Source organism: Chrysemys picta, chromosome 1 (genome assembly GCF_011386835.1).
Source record: "Chrysemys picta bellii isolate R12L10 chromosome 1, ASM1138683v2, whole genome shotgun sequence".
NCBI lineage: Eukaryota > Metazoa > Chordata > Testudines > Emydidae > Chrysemys > Chrysemys picta.
Window position 1 is genome coordinate 128,994,573 of NC_088791.1, and position 24,259 is coordinate 129,018,831.

Consider the following 24,259-nt stretch of genomic DNA (forward strand, 5'->3'; position numbering starts at 1 on the left):
AGAGTACCCTCATGTGGTACCCCAGTTCTAGGTCATACCTGGGGATCCCGTCACACTGACTGACCTCTCTGCTTGAGTTTTTTCTATCTGTAAAATAGGCAAGTTTTAGTATTCCCATCCATGATGGTAAGGGCATGGAAAGGATAAACTAGTTAATGTCTATATATGTTACATTTTGAACAGATTAAGTGTTATGTAAATTCCAAGGACTTGTCTACACTTAAAATGCTACACCAGCACAGCTGCACTGCTGTAGTGCTTCAGTATACCTACACTGACAGTAGGGGATTTCCCATCAGCGTAGGTAATCCACCTTCCCAAGAGATGATAGCTAGGTCAACAGAATTAATCTACAGAGATTTAGGTTGGCTTAACTACGTTGCTTGGGGATGTGGATTTTTCACACCCTGACCAACATAGTTAAACCAACCTAAGACCAGACCTAAGTGTTACTCAGTTCTGAGTTTTAGGTCACATTTTTCAAACGTGTTATCTAACATTAGACATTTAAATAAGTGACCTGAGTTTGAAGGGCTGGACACTTATAGCTCGCACACAAATTTGTTCTACAATTTTCATTAGTGTGTCAGTCAAGGCTCCCAGATATCTGAGGCAGCAAATCACAAAAGCTTTGGCCAAAATTCAGGGCTAGTCTTAGGGAAAGTGGCGCCTTGGGTGAACTTGCCTTTTGGTGCCCATGGCCAGAGCCGTAACTAGCTATTTTTGCGCCCAAGGCAAGAATATAAAATTGTGCCTCCCCCCACCCCCTTAGCTCCTCCGGCCGTGTTGTGGCTGTGCCGCACCCTCCCTTTGGCTCCTCCGGCTGCGCCCCCCCCCCCGGCTCCTCTGGCCGTGCCGTGCTGCCCCCCCCTTTGGCTCCTCCGGCCACGCTGCCCCCCCCCTTCCCTTGGCTTCTATTTGAAGAGCAGCCCACTGGTTATGTGAAAAAAAAGGATGATGATCATCAGACTTGCAGCAGGACCAGGCTTCCTAGTGCCAGCCTAAGACTCTGATTCAGTGCTGACTAAAAGGGAAAAGAGCATCCCACTGAGTTACCTTCCTGCAGCACCTGGGCATATTTCCTGGACATTCTGCATTCAACTATTGCTCAACCTCGCTTAGTCTGGGAGCACTGGAGTGAGAGCAGTATGTCTCGTGGGTAGGGCTCTGGGCTGGATACCAGGAGCAGAACTTTCTCCTGCTGTATGACCTTGAATAAGGTACTTCACCTCACTCTCTGTTTCCCCTCCTGCTCTTTGCCTGTCTTGTCTATTTAGGCTGTAAAATTCTGAGGGCAGGGACTGCCTGTTACTATGTGTTTGGGTAGCACAAGAGGGCTTTGATCTTGGTGGGGATGTCTGGGCACAATTGCAATACAAATAAATAATAATGGCAGGATAACAGCACAAGAGGGATTGTCAGCAGCATCTAAATGAAGCTGATGTTTACAGTGGGCCTTTTTATCAAATGCATTTCCAGCTATGTTACTCTGCATGGGGCCCAGGCAACATGTATCTTATTACTTAAAAATCCTTTATTTCGAAACCGTTTGCGAGGCAGAACGTATCAGGCACTAGGAGAAATGTTTTTATGAGCAACCCATTGCTTATCTGCCCTGTTGGCACAAAAATTGATAGAGTAGGAACCCAGCACCTGGAACTGAGCTTGGATGTGCACAGCCAGGCGTTCCACCTCATTCACAGTTGAAGAAATGCAATGGAAGATCCCTTTCGGGATATATACAGCTGTGGTCCAATGTGAGCCATTAACAACCTGCGGTTTTCTCTGCTGGGCTAGAGAAAGGGAAAAGTACAAAAACAAGTCAATGGTTAGCTAAAGAGAAAAGGTGGTCAATTTAAAATGAGAGCTGGTGATAATGAATGGCTGAGTGATGTGATTGAAGGGGAGAGGGCATATATTTTTAAACCAGAAAGTTGTATGTTTTATCTCTCTCCCTTTGTCTCAATCTATCACTCTTCTTTTGAGATTGCAAGATCTTCCAGGCAGGGACTGTGTGTGGGCAGTGCCGAGTACATGGTAGGTGTTACTGGAATACAAAGAGTTGATATTCAAGCTCTCTGTAGCCCGAGGGCTGCCGACAGGTCGCCTCAACGTCAGATTCAGGACACTGCAGGTCCCAGGAAATAAATTGTTTCCATGCATTTAATAACAGTGCTTTGAATTTTTCATGTTTTTTTTTAAATCCAAATCAGACTGGAATGCAGTGGAAGTATGAAACAAGAGAAGTTGTTTTTAAAGGAAAATAGCAGTGACTCTTTAGACCTTAACTAGATAGATATTTACTAAATAAGAAAATATACTCTCTGTATAAAAAGGCATGTTTCAATATCTGCATCCAGCAAAGGGGGCTATTGTGTGTCTCTCACTTGGCTGCCATTTTAATGATACAGCACTGCATGGCCCAGCAAGAAGCCCAGGGTTGCTTAAATTTGACTGGACGCACTTTTTAAAAAAATAATGGAATTTACCTTTTTTTTAACATTTTTTGAAATTCATTAGGGGAAACTCAAATAGCTTTGACCACCTCTGAATAGAGATAAGGTCTGAATTCTGCACTGCCTTACACCTGTTAAAACACCACATACGTTATTTTGAGGGAAACACTAGGGGGTAACGCTGTCAACTGACTTATGACTAATTGACTTATGAGCCAAGTTCCATTTTCGAAAGTGACTTAGGAGTTTGTCCTTTTTGAAAATGGGACTTAGGCTCCGAAGTTACTTGGGCATTTGTGAAAATTTTACTCTAAGTCACTGAGCTAGCAAAGGGTTGGCATTTATCAGAGTTTTGCCAAAGAATGGAGTCTCTGGTGAGACTTTGCACTTACCCATACACAGCTCTTGGCTAGGTAATACAAATGTAAATTATTATTATTATTATTATTATTTATTTTAAACAGAATAGTGTATAAAGTAATGAGGTGCAGCATGTTTTAGTACATAGTGCACAGGACTGGGAGCACAGCTGGGCAAAATTCAGACTTTCTGTCCCATGGGGAATTCTGATATTTCAACATTTGTTTTTATCCCCAATCAGAAAGAAAAGTTGAAATATTGAAATTTTTCATGGAAAAAAATTGGATCAAAATGAAACATTTCAACATTCGTGAAACAGACATGTTTTGTTAAACTGCATTTCCCCATTGGAACACATTGCCTCATCCGAGTTGTAGTTCAGGAGCCTGATGTCCCCATTCTCCCCTATAGGCCGGTCTCCTTGTACTGACTACATCTCCCATGATGAAAGAATGAGGGGCAGAACTACACATCCCATGAGGCAATGTGCTATAATAGGAAATCAAGATGTGAGGTAGTATCTTTTATTGGACCAGCTTCTTTAGTTGAAAGAGACGAGCTTTTTGAGCTGAAGCAGACCTTGTCTCTCTCGTATCCTGGGACCAAGACTGGCTACAACAACGCTGAAAACATATAATAGGGTAATGCAGTTTAATGTTGAGATGATTTGAAACTAAACATTTCAGGTCAGTTCAATGAAACAAAATATTCCAATTTGGTTTTCCTGATGGAAAATAGAAAATTTTCCAGCAAAATTAAGATTTTCCCACTGAAAACTGTCATTATGTGGTAATTACACTTTGCATTGGAATGATTTTCCCAACCAGCTCTCAGTCAGAGCAAGGCATTACAACAGTGATCTCTGCTATGTTTATCTATGTACAGTGTCAGTAGATGGCACTCCAGAGTAGTTAGCACTGCTCCTGGCTTTTATAAGACCCATAAAACCTGTTGTGCACTGCAAATAACTTCCCTTGCACAGTTCTTTACATCTGTGGTAACACAACGAATCCCTAGTTTCTGATCCCTGTTCTACCACTAACAACTCCTGTGCCTCAGTTTTCCCAGCTCTAAAATTTAGATAATAAAGTTTCTGTTGTGAAGACGAGGACATTAGGTTTTACTCCTGCAAGTTACTCTGCACAGATGGCCCCTGCGTCTACGTCCTCACACTTGGAGTAACTTGCAGGAATGAGGCCTTCATACTGCTTTGAAGATGTAAGGTTTTATATAGGTGCTAAGTCTTATGATTAACTGAATAATAAATGCCAAAGAACCAGGAAGATTGGAAATCCATCTCAAAAGAAAAAGCCCTGATGCACACAGATGTTAGGCCTTAGCTTAAATGGAAAAAGCAACTTTTATTGTCCACTTAAAAAACAACCACCACCACCCTATGGGAATAATGCCCAAAGGAAGGCAGAGAATAGAAATTCCAAATTTTCACAGCCATGCTCCTTCCTCAGAAAGTTGAGGGTTTTATTCCATACATTTCTTTGGGCACCATTGTCCTCATTTAATACAAATTGACAATAAAGTTTGAATATTTTATTGATGTAGGCTTATCAGTCTGCCATCTGTGGCATGCATTTAGGCTTCCACCCTCCATTCACTGCACAAAGAGCAACGGTTCAGCTAATTCTTGGAGCAGCATCTTTGGTCTAAAGATTAGTATTTCTCTCTTATTAGAATATGCTACAATAGAGCCCGTCTGCAGAAATCCAAACCAAAGTTGTTATTGTCGGTAACCCATACGTATACAATAACCATCACAGACTGGAACTGTACTGCATCCATCTCTGATCCCCTTGATTCATATGGTTTCATTCAGCTTGTGGTCTCCAATTCTATAATCCCATTTTATAACATTTTGCCTTTACAGCCATCAACTACAATGAGTCAAGTGCATAAGAATGTCTTTTATTATTACTCATCTCTCCTACCCAATGTTTGTACAAAAAGTTCCATTTAAAAAAAAAAAGATATCTAGGTTTGTGCCATTATTCTAACAGGAGGAAGTAAAATATTATACACAAAATGAGAATATACAAAAGGAAAACAGGGTTGCTGATGCCATGAGCACCTAAAGCTTTGCTATGGGTGAGAAATTTATCATTTGTTTAGGCAGAGAGCAAATAACATGCACAACAGATGCTGTCTGAAAACTGGCAAGGGTAGGACTCGAACTCAATGTAGATCAGTGTTGCTCAGCAAAATAAAAAGCCTCTGTGGGTAGAGGGACCAGCTGCAAGTCCTATACATCAAGTAAGCCCTTGGTGCTATTCTTTCTTGCACCGGCCTCATGCTTTCTCTCTACATGATTGAATTTCAGCCCTCAGTGTAGCTGCACCAAAGGAAAACCCTAGAATAGACAAAGCAAGCTGGGATTTGCATGGATGATGCATGAAATTGGGATCAGCTCCACTGGTACAAGGGTTGCCAACTTTCTAATCACACAAAACCAAACACCTTTGCCCCATGCCCTGCCCCAAGGCCCCACCCCTGCCCATTCCCTGAGGCCCCACCCCCACTCACTCCATCCCTTCTTCTCTCGCTCTCCCCCACCCTCACTCATTTTCACCAGGCTGAGGCAGGGGGTTGGGGTGTAGGAAGGGGTGAGGACTCCAGTTGGGCATGTGGGCTCTGGGGTGGGGCCACGAATGAGGGGCTTGGGGTGCAGGAGGGGGCTCAGGGCTGGGGCAGGGGGTTGGGGTGTGTAAGGGGGTGTGGGTTCCGGGAGGGAGTTTGTGTGGGAGGGGGCTCAGGGCTGGGGCAGGGGGTTGGGGTGTGCAGGAGGGGGTGAGGGGTGCAGGTTCCAGCTGGGTGGTGCTTACCTCAGGAGACTCCTGGAAGCAGCCAGCATGTCTGGCTCCTAAGACTGAGGGGCCAGGGGGCTCTGCGTGCTGTACCTGCCCACAGGCACTGCCTCCACAGCTCCCATTGGCCATAGTTCCCTTAAACCCACTGCGCCGCCAACTGGACTTTTAGTGGCCCCATCAGTGGTGCTGACCAGAGCTGCCAGGGTCCCCTTTCGACCAGGCATTCCGGTTGAAAACCGGACACCTGGCCACCCTAACTGGTACCCACCCCAGCTTCCCTTAACTCCACTAGGGCATTGCACTGGTGCAGCTATGCCAGTGGCTAAAATCAGGGCTAACTTCAAGGGTGCTGATATCAGGTTTTGGCAGATGTAGGGCTTTATCCTCTGCCACAACAGCTTTGTGGTTGGCTCTGGTAGCCCCAGGGTAAAGCAGGAAATGACTTTCAAAAGGCAGTTATTTGTGCTCTGAAGCTCATGTCTGTATTTCATTAGTGACCTCGGGTCTCGAACAGTTTTTTAAAGAAAATACTTTTTCAATTTCTTAAAAATAAAAGCCATCTCACCAGGCCTCTGGAGAATCACCCCGCTTAGAGGGATCCTGGGATAGGGGAGTGATTCCCAACTAATAGAACGACCCCTTGGGGCAAAGGGCAGCTGGTGTCAGATTTAAAGCCACTTTTGCCTCACCACTCCTAAGCTGTGCTGCAGCCCAGGACCTGGTCCAAAGATAATGATGTACAGAGCTGACCCCCACACACTCCCCCCCCCCCCCCTCCAAAAGCCAAAAAATTAAGCTTTGTTTTTTTTGTTTTTTTGGGTATTCTCTCCCCACCACCACCACTACCCTGCGTGCAGTACAATGAATAATGCCCAGGATGGCGTTTCCCCTCTTTTTCTTTTGCTTTCTTCCCCCTTCTCTCTCACTGTAACTTTTGAAAAGTTGAGGGAATTTTGAAAAGTTAGAGTGGCAAAGTTAGAGCTTAATTTTTCCATATGTCCCTCTGTAATTTTTTCAGAAGTGGAGAAGTTTTGAAAAGTTACAGAGTGGAAAAAGGAAAAGAGAGAAGACAAAAAAGTAGAGCCTCTCCCTAATCTCAGATATCATTCAATGGCCAAAAATGGGAGGGAGTGGGGGAGAAAGGGATGCCAAAAACTTGAATTTGTGAAAAAATTGCAGTTTTGAAAACCTAAATGAAAATTTCATTTAGAAACCAAATGAAAAATGTCAGATGAGGCAAAAGTCAGGAACAGAACCTAAACTCGGTCTCATCCATGCTCCTACAGCACTTCTTCCTGACTTGTGCAGGAATGTGTATTTGTAATCAGGCAGTGTCAGTTAAACTTTAACTAAACATGTCTGTTATTTTTCTGTCCCTCCAAAGCTGACTCCACCACCCTGCCCTGCCTCCACTCCACGCACCTAAGAAAAGCCAAGTAGAGTCATTGTGATCAGTGGTATAAAATATTCTCTTTCTTCTGTGTTACTCACATCTATAAAATTGCAATATTTCTTGACGTTCTACTGAATGTCTGATCAGTTTCATTCTTTCCCAATGGCTGACTGAACCGAATCTCATTCTTCTCTTATGAGTTTGGTTGTCATGGGGATATGGCTATTGGTTAATTTATGTAAGCTATTTATGAAGGGAGAGGCTTTTATTTTTAATATGAAACTTTTGGTTGTCCATCTGTCTGCTCATCAGATTTGGAGCCAGAAAACATGAGTAGGAAGTGATGAAGTAGTAGCAATTACATAACCGATACCCTCAGAAGCAGGGTCTGCAGTATACTGGTATTAGAGCCATCTGCCCACCAGGTGTCACAGCTGATCCAAATCTATTACTGATCTGTTTCTATCAAATTGTACAACTAAGGCCTGGTCCACCCTAGGGGGTTTTGTTTTGTTCCACGGTTGTATAGTTGATATGTGATTTTTGTTTTTGGTTTGTTTGATGGGTGTTTTGTTTTTTGCTATATTAACTACACAGGTAGAGTGGTATAGTTAAAGCAGCAAAACAAACCAAAAAAACCCAAACAAATAAACAAAGCTAGTGTAGATACAGCTATACTGCTATAAGTCACCTTTATAACTTCGTCCACACTAGTACTTTATGCTAGTATAACTAATTCAATGAAGATATCACCGCCCTAACCAGAATTGTTCTCCCCATACAACTTTTCTGTCTTTAATTGTATAGAATGGACCATTTTTTAAGTAAAATTATTTTCACGGCGTGATTTCATTTCAACCTAAGCAGGACTTCACTATAACTGAACTAGCATCTTGTGTATTGCAACGCTTTGAAACAACCTGCCACTGTTTTATGAGCTCACTGTCAAGTGAGTTTTGTTATGAGTTCACCAGGTGTGGCTTTAACTGAATTTTTCTTAGGCAAACATTTCACTTAGGTGAAGGAATTATACAGACTTTGATCCTCTGCTAGCTGCTGGAAAAGCCATCCTGACACCACCCCGACCAAGGACACTAGCCAGATTTCTTCCCCACCTTAAGCTGTCTAAGCATCTGAATAACCCCTGACCAAGGAGAAACCCCCCTCTCACCTACAGCCCAGCCAGTGCTCCCAAGCCTCACCCTGGACAAAGGAGGACACTTATCTAATACCCTTTGTTATAGAAGAGGCTCCTGCACCCAAACTCCCCCAAGCCACCACAGAAAACCCTCCTTGTGTATGAAATGTATAAATAAACACACATCAACAGAATATTTTCAGGCCTTTTTTTTTTTAATAGCAACAGAAACCCCTGTTTTTATACAAGTAAACATTCCCTCGCAGTCCTAGCAAATCAAGTTAAGGCACCAAGAGAAACACACGAACTGAACAGAGCTATCCTGATTTATACCAGCTGCTCCCTTTTAAAGATTTGTGGGTGAAGCAGCCTCAGGAGTTCTTTGGCTGGCTGAGCTGAAAATACCGGATACATTTAAGAATGGGGCAGCTCCAGCTGGAGCAAAACTAGGGTTACCATTGTCCGGATTCCCTCGGACATGTCCGGCTTTTTCGGGTTAAAAATAGCGTCCGGGGGGAATTTGTCAATGTCCGGACTTCCCCTCCTCCCCCCCCCCCCATGCAGAGCGTGCGCGCGGCTTACAGACCAGCCGGGGCTCCGACAGCCAGAGCCCTTCCTGCACTTCCCCCCGCCTCTCTCCTGAAACTTGACACCACTCCCCTCCTCTCCCTCCCTCCCTGCATTCACAGATCGCCGGGCTGTTCGTCTGGAGCTCCGACCCTGCTGCCCTCCCCCGCTGTCGAGCGTGCTGCTCTGCAGCACAGTAAGGGGGGCGGGGGCCAGAGAAGCGGCAGGGAGGTTCGGGGGGGGGGGGGTAATCAAGAGACAGGGAGGAGGGTTGGATGGGTCAGGGAGTTCAGGGGGGGAGCTGTCTGGGGGTTGGGGGTGTAAGGTTTTGGGCAGTCAGGGTACAGGTGGGGGGGGTCTCAGGAGGGGGCAGTTAGGGGACAAGAAACAGGGAGGCTTAATGGCTCTCCATGCATCTCTGGACCCTCTCAGCTGTCGGGCTTGGACGGAAACATTGCCTGAGGGTAGTGAGAGAATGGGTTATCGGTGAGGTGGGGGTGGGCGTGAGCCTGGTCAATAGGGGCAACCCCTACCAAGATCTGAGCCTTTTCTCACACGCCCGTTAGAGCTCGACATTATGCTGTTTGGGACCCCTCTTTGAGGAAAGCCTCTGGATTGCAAGTCCAACCGCTACCTCCTCGTGGTGAGAGTCGGTAACTGGCTTGGATAGCCAGGCGGATTGTGGAGGACGAACCCACATCCCACATTCAGTGGGGTGTGGGACGGGGTTGGGCAGCCCCATATGGTGCCACATGGATGCCCCCCTGGTAAGGGTAGCCTCCCCCAGGTACGGGTTGACTCCCCCTGGTAAGGGTTAGATTCCCCCTGGTAAGGGTAGCCTCCCCCAGGCACGGGTTAGTTTCCCCCTGGAAAGGGTAAGTTTCCCCCAGGTACGGGTTAGTTTCCCCCTGGAAAGGGTTAGTTTCCCCCTGAGAAGGGTAAATCTTTTAGCTATGGAAAAAAGTAATTTATATTTTTATACCGGATTGGCGCTGGACCGGGTTAATAACGCCCCCGCTGTTGGCTTTGATGCCCCGGCCGACAGTGTTAAATATATTAGGGGTGTGATCAGGGTCGCTGGACCAATGGATAAAATGGTGTGGACTATAATGAAGTCTCATGAGAATGAGAGTGAGAATCAAGTCCTCCCAGTGGAGCATGGAGAGGAGGTAGAGGAGAATGTTTGTGATGATCGTGGTGAGGAGATTTTATCTATCTTACCGATGGTTTTTACAAGGGACATTTTTAATGATTTAACTATGGACAGTTTTAATCCAGATTTTAAGTATTTAAGTACATTTGATGATCCATATGTTAGGGAATCGGGATATCTTAATGCTCATTTAGTTAATGGGTCTAGTTTATTAAATAGTTTTAGACCAAGTACTGATTTTAATAGGGATCGTAATAAGGATCTTAACAGTACTGGTAGTAATATAAATATATTAGAAAGTAGTTCGTGGAAGGATGGGGTTTTTTATTTAGAGTATCCCGTTGATAGTTTTAATTGTCCAATATGTCCCCAGATATTACCAACATTTGGTAAATGGGCCAAACACATTAATGTGGTTCATAAAAGTAAATGTGGAAAATCTTCTCAATATCGTAATATAGCTTGCCACTACCCCAAGTGCATACCCAAGAAGGCGGATACCCCAATGAAGAGCCATACGTGCTCGGTCTGTGGGCTTGGTTTTCATACTAGATCTGGATTGAGCCAACACCGTAGACATAGACACCCTGCTGTGAGGAATGAGCAAAGAAAAGAAGATATGGCTGCTAAAACTAAGATCAAAGAGGGATCGATTAGATCTCGTATATGGACCAAAGATGAGGTTGCGCAGCTTGTACAGTTGGAAAGGAAATATATTGGGAAAAGGAATATAAATAAATGTATTGAGAGCGAGATGAGGACCAAAACGAATAAACAAATATCAGATAAAAGACGAGAATTAGCAAAGAAGAAGTTAGTGGTAACAGGAGATAGGGAGGAAGTGACTGAGGTAGAGGACATTAGAGTAAATATATTAGAAATTCCGCCCCCAAGAGAGACGATTTTCCCACTAAAAGGACATCCAGAAGTGGATTTAGTGGAGAAAATATGTAAACGGGGAAAACAAAGTAGGGAGGGAAGAGAAATAATAAATAGTTTAGGGGAAATTGAAGGATTATTAAAGGAGGATTTAACAAAAGCTCTCGGATGGGCAATGTTGGAAAAATTATGTTATTCATTAGTAGAGGGAAAGGACCCTAGAAATGAAAGTCAAATAGAGTTGAGGAATAAAGGAAAAGGGAAGATGAGAAAGGAGGGGAGAAGGAAGCAATTTAATGCAAGTAGGAGATATGCTACAAAGAAAGCTAAGTATAAATTCTATCAACAATTATTTGATAAGGATAGAAGAAGATTGACTCGCATTATAATGGGAGAGCCAGATAAGGCTAAGTGTGCTATCCCTATGAAAGAAATTGAGGAATACTATGTAAATATTTTGGGAACAATTGGACATGGTAATATGATAGGGTGGCCATCATCCACAGAGAATGCGGATAATGATATATTAATGAGTCCGGTCTCTGTGGATGAGATTAGAATAGCTTTAAGAGAAATAAGAAAAGATAGTGCTCCTGGCCCAGATAAAGTAAAAGTGAGCAATTTGTGGGATATTTTTAATTTAGACTCCTTAATACTTACAAAAATTTTTAATATATGGTTTCTAAATAGACAGGTACCAGATGAATTTAAGAAAAATAGAACGATTTTAATACCAAAGACACAAGATGAGGAGGAAATGAAGAATTTAACATCTTGGAGACCATTGACAATTGGGTCAGTTTGGATTAGAATCTATACCAAAATATTAGCAAAAAGACTGGTGGAAACAGTTAAGATATGTAGTAGACAAAAAGGGTTTATATCCGCCCCTGGGTGTGAGGAAAATATTGCTATATTAGATAATTTGATTAAAGGGGCTAAACGAAATGGGAATGAAATTGCAATAGTGTTTGTAGATCTGGCTAAAGCATTTGATTCTGTGGGACACGGACATATAATAGCCGGGTTGAGAAGATTTGGTATAGATGAACATTTTATAGATATTATTAGGGACCTTTATGATAATTGCACAACTAGGGTATGGGTGGGTGATGAAGCTACTGAGTCTATTTTAATTAGGAGGGGGGTCAAGCAGGGTGACCCGTTGTCCCCAATTTTGTTTAATATTGCTATGGATCCCCTTTTAACTAGATTAGAAGTAGAAGGAAGTGGTTTTTATGTTAAGGGTAATAGTGTCACGTCATTGGCTTTTGCCGATGATGTGGCAATTTTAAGTAGCTCATATAAAGGAATGATCAAAAATTTGGGTATCTTAGAGGAGTTTTGTAAAAATACTAATCTCTCTGTTAATGTGAAGAAAACGAAAGGCTTTCATATTTTAACTAAACATAAAACCTATGTAGTTAATCCTAAGGATAATTGGCAGATAGGGTCAGAGGAGTTTGAATATGTTCAACCAGGGGATTTTGAAAAATATTTAGGAGCTAGAATAGATCCCTGGATAGGTGTAGGGGGGACCGGTACTTAAAGAAAAATTGAAAGATTGGAGTGAGAATTTAATTAAGGCCCCATTAAAACCGGCCCAAAAAATATTAATTTTACAGACATACATCTTACCGAAGCTATTTTATAATCTTCTTTTAATAGAACCCCCTTTTAATCTTTTAGATGATCTTGATGTGTTAGTTAGAAAAATAGTTAAAGAGATTTTACATTTACCTCAGTGTACCACAGATGGGATATTTTATTCTAGAGGTAGGGATGGTGGTTTAGCTCTCACTAAGTTTAGTGTGCAAATCCCAAATATGTTAATTCGTAAATGGAGGAGACATATTGTCTCGAGAGATGATTGGATGGACCTATCTTATCTATATGCAGGAGAAAATCTTGTGGATAAAATATTGTTATTTAGTGCAGTAACATCTCATCCCAAGAAATGGAGGGAAGAGGAATTTTTAAGATGGTCGGAACTGAGATGTCAGGGAATAGGGATAAAATATTTTTAAAATGATTTAATTAGTAATTCGATTTTTAGAAACTCTAGTAAAGTTACATCGTTAGCGTATATCGCAGCATTGCAGCTTAGGGCAAATATTTATCCTACTAGGGAGACATTAGCAAGAGGAAGAGGAGGTGTGAATGCTCTTTGTAGATGGTGCGGTAAAGTGCGGGAGACTGTTCCCCATATCTCAGGACAATGTTATAAGACTAAGAATGCTAGGATAAAAAGGCATAATAGAGTAGTGTCTGCAGTTGTAGATAAGGTTGGTAAATTAGGGTGGAAGGCAATAATAGAGCCCCATTTGAGAAATAGTAAGGGTGAGTTAAGAAAGCCGGATATTATATTTATAAAAGGAGATACAGCAGTGGTGGTTGATGTTACAGTGCGATGGGAGGATAATGCCGGAAGTTTGGAACAAGCCCACAGTGGAGGAAGAAATTAAAATCTTAACGGGAGGTAAAAATATCCACTTCTTTGGTTTTGTGCTTGGGGCGCGTGGCAAGTGGAGTGAAGGGAATAATGATTTGTTACAATTATTGGGAATGGACAGAAGTAAAAATTTTAAGGAGAGTATATGTAGACTTGTTTTATATTCCACTATTGGTATGATGGCTATATTCAGTGACAGGTAAAGATCCCGGAGTTTCCATTCCGTGTATCTTGCCAAAACTAAATTTTAGCTATTTTGGTTTCCATGCTCTAAATTTTCAAATTTTTAATATTGTTTTGAACATTAACATATTTAGTGTTATTTAATATCTGTCCTTCAATAGAATGGTTTTAACTATATAATAAATACTTATTAATGGATGAAATTCCAATTTAAATTATTAGTTTATTTATTTATTTTTTAACTACTGGATGTGGATGCGGACTGGCCGCGTATAGTAACCAGGAAAGGGCAGGTAGTCACGCCTGTACATAAATAGGGGGTGGGGTTCTGGAGGGCAGTTAGGAGCAGGGGACCCAGGAGGGGGCAGTCAGGGGACAAGGAGCGGGGGGGGGGATCGGGAGTTCGGGGCGGGCTTTCTGGGGGAGGGTGGATAAGGTTTTGGGCAGTCAGGGTACAGGTAGAAGGTAGGGTCCTGGGGGACAGTTGGGGGGGGTCTTAGGAAGGGGCAGTTAGGGGATAAGGAACAGGGAGGCTTAGGTAGGGGGTGGGGTTCTGGAGGGCAGTTAGGAGCAGGGGTCCCAGGAGGGGGCAGTCAGGGGAAAGGGAGCAGAGGGGTTTAGATGGGTCAGGAGTTCTGGGGGGGGCTGTCAGGGGGTGGGGGTGTGGATAAGGGTTGGGGCAGTCAGGGGACAGGTAGGGGGTAGGGTCCTAGGGGGCCAGTTAGGATGTGGGGAAGGTCTCAGGAGGAGGCAGTCAGGGGACAAGAGGCAGGGAGGCTTAGGGAGGGGGTGGAGTCCTGGGGGGCAGTCAGGGGACAAGGAGTGAGGGGGAGGGTTGGGGGTTCTGAGGGGGCAGGAAGTGGGAGGGAGTGGAAGGGGCAGGGGCGGGGCTAGGACAGGGGCGGAGCTAGGGCGGGGCTCCTCCCGTCCTCTTTTTTGATTGTTGAAATATGGTAACCCTAGCAAAACAGTCCGCTCAGGTAGAAGGCAAACGGAAAATGCAAGAAACCCAACAGGCATACACCAAGGTAAAGTGCAGGAGGGAGAGTAGCTACCTGGCATGACAGAAGCAAGATGGAATGTTTACAAAGAACTTAGTCTGATTTCAATCTGAGGAATAAGAACTGAGGGAGAGAGAACGTGGACAAGAAGTTCAAGTCTGTTGTAAGTGTGTGTTGTGGCGGAGAGATTCACTTTTATTGTTAAGAGCAATATGGAAAAGGCCAAATTCTTAGATTGAAGAAAAAACACCCCACTGTGAAGTGCTCATATTACAGTGATGAGGGGCATTTTAAGTATTTTAGATAAATCCCATGTAATAATGGCAACATATGATCCAATAAGCAAAGGCTGGCCCTGGTCCGATGTAGTGAACAGGTTACAATAGCCACAGCATATGGAATGTTTTGCTAGCACAGCTTACTAAACATGTTGGCACATAAATGTTCTTGTCTTGCAGTGGTATAAAGTGTGATTAAGAGATCAGAGTTAAAAAATGGTGAGTTTCGTTTCTTAGTGGGGCAGTGGTTAGAGGAGCAGAAGTCAAGATAAGTAGGTTCTATTCTCAGATCTGTCACTGAGGCCAGGCCCGTACTAAAAAAATTAGGTCAGTTTAACTACGTCAGTCAGGTGTATGAAAAATCCACACCCCTGAGCAGTGTTTAGGTTGACTTAAGTCCCTGTGTACACAGCACTTCTGCTACCACCTCTCAGGGAAGTGGATTACCCATGGCAATGGAAGAACTCCTCACAGCAGCGTAGGTAGTGTCTACACTGAGGCCCTACAGCTGCACTTCTGCAGCTGTGGTGTTTTAAGTGTAGACAAGCTCTGACTTACTTTGTGACCCTAGTCAAATCACCTATCCTCCGTGCCTTAGTTTCCCTATATGTAAAATATCTACAACACATATTGTGTAACCTACTTAATGAATGTTTGTAAAGGGCTTTGAGATATTTGACTGGAAGATGCTATTCAGTATAAATGCAAAGCAGCATTTTGAAATGTACTCCTATTTAGCTCCCAACAGCTATTTTATTCCCTCGAAACACGTGAAATGAGTTGGTGGGGTTTATAGTCCAGTCTCTATTACCCAAGACACCACCTCACAAAAATCCACCCTCACAACTGATTTCCTTATGACAGGCAGAGTTGGCAACCCTATGAGACTGAAGTTATTCTGGGGAATTTTCCCCCCCAACATATGTCATTTTCTTCCAGATTGCTTTCAATATTCCCTGGGAGATCAATGTCAACTCCAGGGCAATCCTGGAGGGTTGGCAAGCCTACAATCTCAGCTGAGAAATTCAGGCTGCAATCTCTTATTCCTAAAAGCGCCCCCCCCCTCCCCCATCAGAACTGAGGCACAAAAGCTGCAGGAAAAGCTTATACTGCCACTGTACCTGTCCTGTGAATAAATGCAGGACTTCATTCTCCTTGGCTGTCAAGCTAGCACCTTTCACAAGCACTAGGCCCACATCTACTCTACAATAGAGTAAGGGGGCCCAGTTATAACACAACAGATCCCTGACCTGATGTTCAGGGGACCTAACCACTTCTGAGAACTGGGTTGGGAGCTATAGTAGCAGTGTAGACCACCAGGCCTGTAAAGAAATATGGTGTGTCACTGTTAAGAGCATCATGTGAGTGATTAATCAGTATCTTCTATGGCCTTTGAATAAATGCAAGTGAAAAAGAAAAAAAATATTTATTTCATTTCTTTCTTAATTTGTAGGAGTATCCCCAGAATTATTATGAAAAGAAAAGTACTTTATCAAAATGGTGGTGCAATCTGACCTGAATTGATGAGAAATGGCCATTGAATCAGGTGTTTCATCTGGAGGAGAGTACAAATGTTTGCCCCAAGGAACAATAGCTGCCACAGACTTTTTGCTTCCCTATTGTAAGGAAAGTCACATGGGCACCATCAGCCCCACCCCTTAATGTAGATTTGCAAGTTGCTAGAGTACCTCTGATAAGGAAGTGAAGGACACTCTCTAAAGTGCAGCTCTGCCCTTATCTGAAGCACGTAAGCAAATGTTTTAACAAAAGGCTGAAATTTTAAAATAAAAATATTACCCCCTTTTCTTTGAAGGAAAGCCAGGAAGATTACAAGACTCAACTGGTTTTAACAGAAAAGAAATAGTGACTGGAAAAACATAAGGAAGTGCTCAGCTCAAGAGACTTTAAGGCCTGTTGGTGCAACTTCAAGGGAAGGTAAAAACAAAGCTAAAATAATAATTTATGCTGATCTTTTTTTCCCCTTCACTTGGTTTTCTGTTAGACTATGCTAGGCCATTTCTGACTATTTGAACAATCAAGTGTTGTATATGTGAACTTTCATTCATATTGAAATGTAACTGTTTATAATCTATTAGTGAAACAGCTGTTCCATTTTGTTCTTTTTAACTCAATACTTTGTCACTTCAAAAAAATGATTGGGCTAGAAATGGAAAAAGCTGGAGGTCCCTTGGGATCGTTAGAACCAAAATATTCAGAGCTCCTACACAGCTGGCTTACAGAACTTGTGAAAACATTACTCAGTGTGCTTTAAAAGAAAGTTCTGTTTGTCTAGCTGAACAGGGCAAAGTTCTCCTCTACAATCCATGCTGTGTATACCTGTTGTCTGTCGAATTTTAATTCATGTCAATGGAAGATTCACCCAGTGAGTTCATGCAGAATGTGCATCTTCACCTCCTTGTTCTGTGAGACCAGCTCAGATCTCAAAGGTTACACGGGTTGCAGCCAGGGGCAGCTCTGCTCCAGGCACCAGCGCGTGCCTGGGGCGGCAAGCCACAGGGGGCAGCCTGCCGGTTGCTGTGAGGGCGGCAGTCAGGCTGCCTTTGGCGGCATGCCTGCAGGAGGTCCACCGGTCCTGCGGCTTCGGCGGTAATTCGGAGGCAGGGACGCTGAACGTGCGGCACCGGCGGACCTCCCGCAGGCATGCTGCCGAATCTGCGTGACCAGCGGATGGCCCGCAGGCGAGCCGCCGAAAGCCGCCTGCCTGCCGTGCTTGGGGCAGCAAAAACCATAGAGCCGCCCCAGGTTGCAGCTGGGTCAATAATTGCATGTGAGATTTCTCCATCTCTAACCAAAATAATCTTTTAAATCCTTACTTAGTAGTAGTGGTGATTCATTCTTCTCTCTGAGTAATAATCACTAAACCAGGCCCCAGAATGGAATTAACGATCATTGTGAAGCTGAAGATTTGATGTATTGGCTGTGGCATAAATATGAACTCTTAGCCATTTATGAGTGTATTGAAAGTCAATTTGTATGTTCTGTTTAAGCTGTCTGTCTCCTTTACAGTCCCTGACCTTTCTATGACCTGACCTTCCCATTACCTTCCCTTCAGCTCTGAGTATAGGATGTTCCTCCTGGACAGCCATAAACTAGGCAGGGAATTTCTCCTCTTCTGTGAGGAATATACCTGAAAGCATGTTCCTGTAGCCTGGATTTGTTGCATGTCAGTTTCTCTCCTGACTCATTAAAGAGCCAGGGGAGGTTTGCATAAGAATAGGAGTGTTTAATTTTTAGTGTCCTGGTGAAATTCAACTTTTGTTAATTATAAATAACCCCTTCAGTTGGGGGTTAGATAAGATATCCTTAACTTCCTGGCCTAAAAAAGCTGCTGTGTTCTATCCAGAAGCAACTGTGTGTCAGTAGTAGGGGAAGCTGATGCTTGCCTACCTCCATAGGGATGTTATAGCTGACTTAATGTTTGTTTGTAAAGTGAGATGAGATTCTTGGATGAAGGGTACCGTAAAAGCAGTGCTTAGATATCACAGCGATGGGCGCGCGCTAGGAATACACAGTGGCATTGCTTCCAGTCCTCCTTTACTGGCAGGACCAATGTTGGCACATTTGGGGAGCTTTTAAGGTGGCAGGGGAGGGGCTTATAAGTGAGAAAGTGTTCGGAAAGAAGTCTAAGAACTGTTGTCCCCTTTAAAAACAAAACAAAAACTCTGGTGCCCAGTTCAACTTTCAGTCACATTAGACAGTGCATCTGCATGTAAACAGGGGCAGAACTGAAAGAAAAAAGCATGTGTGAGCATGTGATAATTCAGTGAGAGAAGCTGTTATCTAGTCAGTTTTTCCTGCGCTGCCTTATATTTAAGTTTGTTTTTCAAAACAGGTTTTACAGTAAATCATCCAAGCTTCTTGCATAACCTGAGAAGTGAAGCAATAAGATACAGACTAGAAATCCAAGATGGACTTCTTAATCTATCTTCTGTCTGGGTTAGGGACAGTCTATAACTCTGTGTACAGCGCCTAGCACAATGGAGCCCCAAAGTGCTACTGTAATTCAGCGACATAAGGGTAAAATAATCTCTATTTCTTGCATTTGTTATCTTTCTCTGGAAAAACAAACAAACCCTTCATTCCCAAACAGACCTGTTCTGTCATAAAGGAAAGGCAGAACAGCACCATACTACTGTAAAAGGAAAGGCAAATCAAAATATTTGTTATCCTATTCTGACACTTCAATGCAGCAACAGCGCAAGACTCAAAGCCCATGTATCATTTCCACATCAATAACGATGAGAAGGTAGTCCTACAGAGCAGCGTAGATCATTTCGGAACTAGGTCAATTCAAACAAAATGGATTGTGTAATGGATGCTAGATTGGATTATACTGTTCGGCTACAGTATAGATAGAAATGTGTAAAATACCTTGTTTAAACAAACATACCTGGCACAGCATTAAAGGATCTTGTGACGAACACATCTGGTGTGGTTATAAGCAAGCACATCTGGCCAGTCCATATCTGCTACAGAGGAACATGACATAGAGGGGAGTAGTGAGAGGGAAAATGAAGGTGTGTGGTGTTTGTTTGGCTTTTTTTCCAACTTCTGAGTACAGCACTGGAGAGACGGATACTGGAATACTGTGTCCAGTGCTGGTGTCCACATTTTGAAAGCTATATTGAGAAACTGGAGAAGATACAGAGACAAGACACAAAAATGATTTGAGGGCTAGAAAAAATCTGTTCGAACGAGAGATTTAAAGAGCTTAATTTGTTAAGCTTTATCTAAAAGAGGATCAAGAGGTGACTTGTTTAAAGTGCACAAATATCTTCATGCAGAGAAAATATTGGGTAATAAAAAGCTATTTAATCTTGCAGAGAACAATATAACAAGAACCAATGGTGGGAAGTTAAAACCAGAGCAATTAAAATTTTAAAAAGGCACAAATTTTTAACAGTGAGGGTGATTAACCATTGGAACAAAACACCAATGGAAATGGTGGATCTTCCATCTCTTGGTGTCTTCAGATTAAGACTGGATGCCTTTCTGGAAAACATGTTAGCCAAACACAAGTTATCGAGCTCAATACAGGGGGAACTAGGTGAAATCTATGGCCAGGGTTATGCAAGTGGTCAACACAGATGATTTAATGGTGCCTTCTGGCCTTAGAATCTATGAATTTCACCCATACTGTTGCCAAACTCAAGCATACCAAAATAATTATAACACGCATTTTAGTTTGGGGGGGGGAAGAGTCTTTTGATGGGTGGGGTTTTTTTTGTTTTTCTTTGTCTTTTTCCTTTGATCTTCAGACTCTAGTGCGCACTTGTTTCACATTTCCAAGCTTCTCTGTAATCGTGATGACTAGAAATTTCTTTTACTTTTAAAAAAACAAAAAACAGCTGAGATTCACATGGGGTTTAAAACAATACCTACCCGATATCACAAGACTTGTGACTGGCAACATGTCAGCCAGTTCATGGGAAGTACCACAATGACATGACACTTTTTCAGTAGAAAGTCTACAGGAAAATAAAGGAGGGAGGTAAACATTGTGTCAGCTCAGATGTCTGTGAACTCCAGAAATTTTGAAAAACAAGGCCAGGCAGACAGAGAATGAGCCAATATCAGGTCTTTCCAAATCATCCTCAATAAAAACGCTTCCTGTTTCCTCTAAGATACTTAAATTCCAGCAAGGCCTACGGAATAATATACCAGTTCTAGTTTCAGCTTCCTTCAGGGATTCCTGAGCATGAGTAAAGACAAATACATACACTAAAAAGCCGCCTTTTCAGAAACTCTCATCTAAAAGCAGGTTCCTGAGGAAATGAACTCTCTCAATCAACGGGCCTGGTGAGTCTCTGTTCAGAGCTCACCTGTGGTGGTCAAGGAGTGACATGGTAATGAAGAGGGAAGTCTTCTGTAAACAACAATTCTAAACCACAAATTCAGACTTAAAACTTTTAGCTAAACAGTGTAATAAACTAATTATGGATTATTTCTTCCTTTACTTACCTGCCATGACCTGGCTTTAGATGCTCTCCCTGTCATCTGCAGTAGTGACATTTCTGATGCCTAAAGCAATTTAGAGAATATGGCTTCTCAGTTCAGGGGCTTGGCTTCACTGTTTTAAGCTGAGTTATAACTCGTGTTGCCCCTAACTCCAGTCCCATCCACACGCTTGGGGGACATGGTGTTTTTAACTCAAGTGGGCTGGCCAATTGGGGGGAGATATAAGCTACTACACAAGTGAGCACTACTAGTCGGCTGCTTACACAGCTACTCAGTAGGGTGGACACAGGTGAGCACTGCTAGTCCTCCAGTACTTTTCCAAATTTCCCCCTACGTGCCCAGAAAGGACAGATAATTCCTCCCACAATTCACTAGGAAAGAATTCATGGAGCAGTACAGCTTAGTGCAGTACAAAGATCCATGGGATGCACGTCCCAGAAGTCCTTGCAACACATATGAGCAAGTACAGCATCAGCGTAGACTCACCTCCTCTGTTCTCTTGCAGTGTGTCTAGTCTGACTCAAGCAAGGCTGACTCAAGAGGAGTAACTCAAGCATAGATAACTCAGGTTAACTCGGCAGTGAAGACATACCCTAGGTGCCAGGACATATCACAAAGGAATACATTCCCAAGTCAGATTGGTAGAGACCCTGAGGGGTTTTTTTGCGTTCCTCTGCAGCGTGGGGAATGAATCACTTGCTGGCTTCAGCTAGAGTAAATGGTGTCTTCACTATAACTCAACCTCTTTAAATCAAGATTTGAGGACTTAAATAACCTCTGGCTGAGTTACTGGCCTGTTACAGGGATGGGTGAGGTTCTGTGACATGTGGTGTGCAGGAAGTGAGACCAAATCATGATGGTCCCTTCTGGCCTTAGTCTGTGAGTCTGTCTTCAGGAAACCAAGTGCTGAAACCTAGTGTTACGCCAGGTCTAATGCGAGATGCTACTTCTCTTGCAATCCTTTCCATGACCCTTAGATCTCCTGTTTCTGACCTTGTGAGATGGTGATAATCCTGAAGAGTCCCCAAACTCACACTTCCTTTGTGCCAAGAGGGCATAAATAGTCCTGTTGACTTCAGAGGGGCTACTCTCCTAAGCAAAGCTGCTGCATCAGGCCCAGAGCTAGTGAATGGCCCTATTCACTTGCACGTTGGGTTCTTCCAGGATGAAAGTTGTTAGGTGCATAAGAGCTTGTTTGCAGGAATCTGAAAGGGTGAGGTCCTCTCTAAACGCTCCTCCCCTAGTGGGGAGACAGTCTATTATATATCATCCAACTTTGAAAGAGATGTAAAACAAAGGTCCTGGCCATCTCATGTGAATGAAGTTGCCATGTGCTCTTCTTGTGACTCTGCTGAGAGCAGGGTTATTTATAATACATTATTTAGTAACTGTTTTTTTCCCTGGAGAAAACTCCCCCATCTTGTCAAATCTTGGGGAGCAATCTTGTCTCCCATTTTAACCATATCTTATTGTTCCAGTCATTCTCAGAAGCCAGGACACATCCTTCCAGTTGAGGATCAGGCTTCCTGAGGACCCTATCAATATTGCCCTCCTCCAAAGAAATTGAATTTCAACATATACAGAGTCTTAGCCTGGGAACCCTGAGGCATCTGTAAAAGTAGGAGGATGCATATGCAAAGCCCTCTAATGTTGTTCTATGATATGAATTTGGCAGCAGGCAAATTCTTTCCATGCTTCCCTACAAAATATCCATTCCATTAAGGGCCCAGTGATCTCCCCTTCTGCAGCCACTTCTATCTGACTCTCTCGTAGCTATGACAACTTGGCAATAGCAGCCTTTAATGGCTGCCTGAATCTGAGCCTTTAGTTGCTAGGATATCCTAATGCATAGGCATATTAACCTTGCATTGCAGTCTTGTGGAAAGCCTTCTGGCTCATCCGTAAAAGGGGGTTGTGATAAATTGTTACTGTCACTTCTTCTTCAGTGTTTCTTTTCAGAACTTGTGCCTGGTTCTCATTTACTAGCAATGGGAAGGAGTTTTAAAAGGGTCAGGAATGACCCCTAATGCTCCCCTGCTAGCACAAGGGCTCTTTGTGTCATCCCTGCCTCCAGCAGGTGTCAGGAATGGGAATAGGAAGAGGGGAAGTGGGTGGGAGAGGGGCAGGGAAGTGATGTGGCTGGAGAATAGAATATTGACCTACAGCTACACCTTGCTTCCTGGAAACCTTCAGAAGCAGTGTAAATTAGTAAATTACTTACACTGGGGGCTGGGCAGGACTCTGAACCAATCCTGGATACAGGAGTTACAAAGGTATTTTTACAGCCATGTGTGCATCCCTGCCCCACACGCAGGGATGGGATAACCGAGAACCAGGCCCTTGTGTCTACCCCATTCTTTTCCATCTTCAGATTCTCTTACAACAGTTAGAATTCTTTCCTTCATTTCTGTTTCTTACATGTGTTTGCAATTCTCACCTCCTCTCCATCTGGTTTAATTGCTCCTTATCTGACTAAGGCCTTGTCTACACTACGAGAGTAGTTCGATTTTACTTGCATCGAATTTTTGGAATCGATATTGCAAATTCGAACGTGTGTGTCCACACTAAGGACAGTAATTCGACTTTGTGCGTCCACACTAACGGTGAAAGCGTCGCCATTCGAAGCGGTGCGCTGTGGTCAGCTATCCCACAGTTCCCGCAGTCCCCTCTGCCCATTGGAATTCTGGGTGTAGCCGGCAATGCCTTCTGGGTAACAAAATGAGTCGAGGGTGCTTTTGGGTAACTGTCGTCATCCGTCCATCACTCCCGCCCTCCCTCCCTGAAAGCGCCGGCGGGAAATCAGTTCGCGCACTTTTCCAGTCATTGACAGCGCGGACGCCACAGCACTGCGAGCATGGAGGACGCTGCGACCATCGCTGCAGTTGTGGCCGCTCTCAACGCCTCGCAGCTTATCATAAAGGTTTCCCTGAGGCAGATGCAGAAAAGTCAGGCGAGGAGGCTACGGCACCGCGATGATGTCCTGAAGTCTGAGAGTAGTACAGACCTCTGAGAAAGCAGGGGACCCAGCGCCGAGGACATCACGGTGGCAATGGGTCAAGTTGATGCCGTGGAACAGCGATTCTGGGCACGGGAAACAAGCACTGAGTGGTGGGACCGCATAGTGCTGCAGGTCTGGGATGAATCCCAGTGGCTGCGAAACTTTCGCATGCGGAAGGGAACTTTCCTGGAACTTTGTGAGTTGCTGTCCCCTGCCCTGAAGCGCAGTGACACCCGGTTGCGAGCTGCACTGAGTGTACAGAAGCGAGTGGCCATAGCCCTCTGGAAGCTTGCAACGCCAGACAGCTACCGGTCAGTCGCGAACCAGTTTGGGGTGGGCAAATCTACCGTGGGGGTTGTTGTGATGCAAGTAGCGAAGGCAATCATTGATGTACTGCTGCCAAAGGTAGTGACCCTGGGAAACGTGGAGGCGATCATAGATGGCTTCGCAGCGATGGGATTCCCAAACTGCGGTGGGGCCATAGATGGAACTCACATCCCTATCCTGGCACCGGACCACCAGGCCACCCAGTACATTAACCGAAAGGGATACTTTTCCATGGTGCTGCAAGCACTGGTGGACCACAGGGGACGTTTTACCAAC

The 24,259-nt window shown here is 43.8% G+C and overlaps 1 protein-coding gene across 3 annotated transcripts in view; it reads left to right on the forward strand.

Annotated features, from left to right (window-relative positions):
- Positions 1 to 24,259, forward strand: part of BCL2L14 (BCL2 like 14) — a 60,209-nt gene that overhangs the window by 14,025 nt on the left and 21,925 nt on the right. Inside the window, exon 2 of one of the 3 annotated variants that reach the window (XM_065584110.1) lies at positions 16,493 to 16,614. The gene's annotated coding sequence lies outside the window, so the exon portion shown is untranslated. Of the gene's footprint in view, positions 1 to 16,353; positions 16,615 to 24,259 lie in introns of those variants that run through there. The other 2 variants (XM_065584114.1, XM_005299955.5) reach the window with 2 other exon arrangements.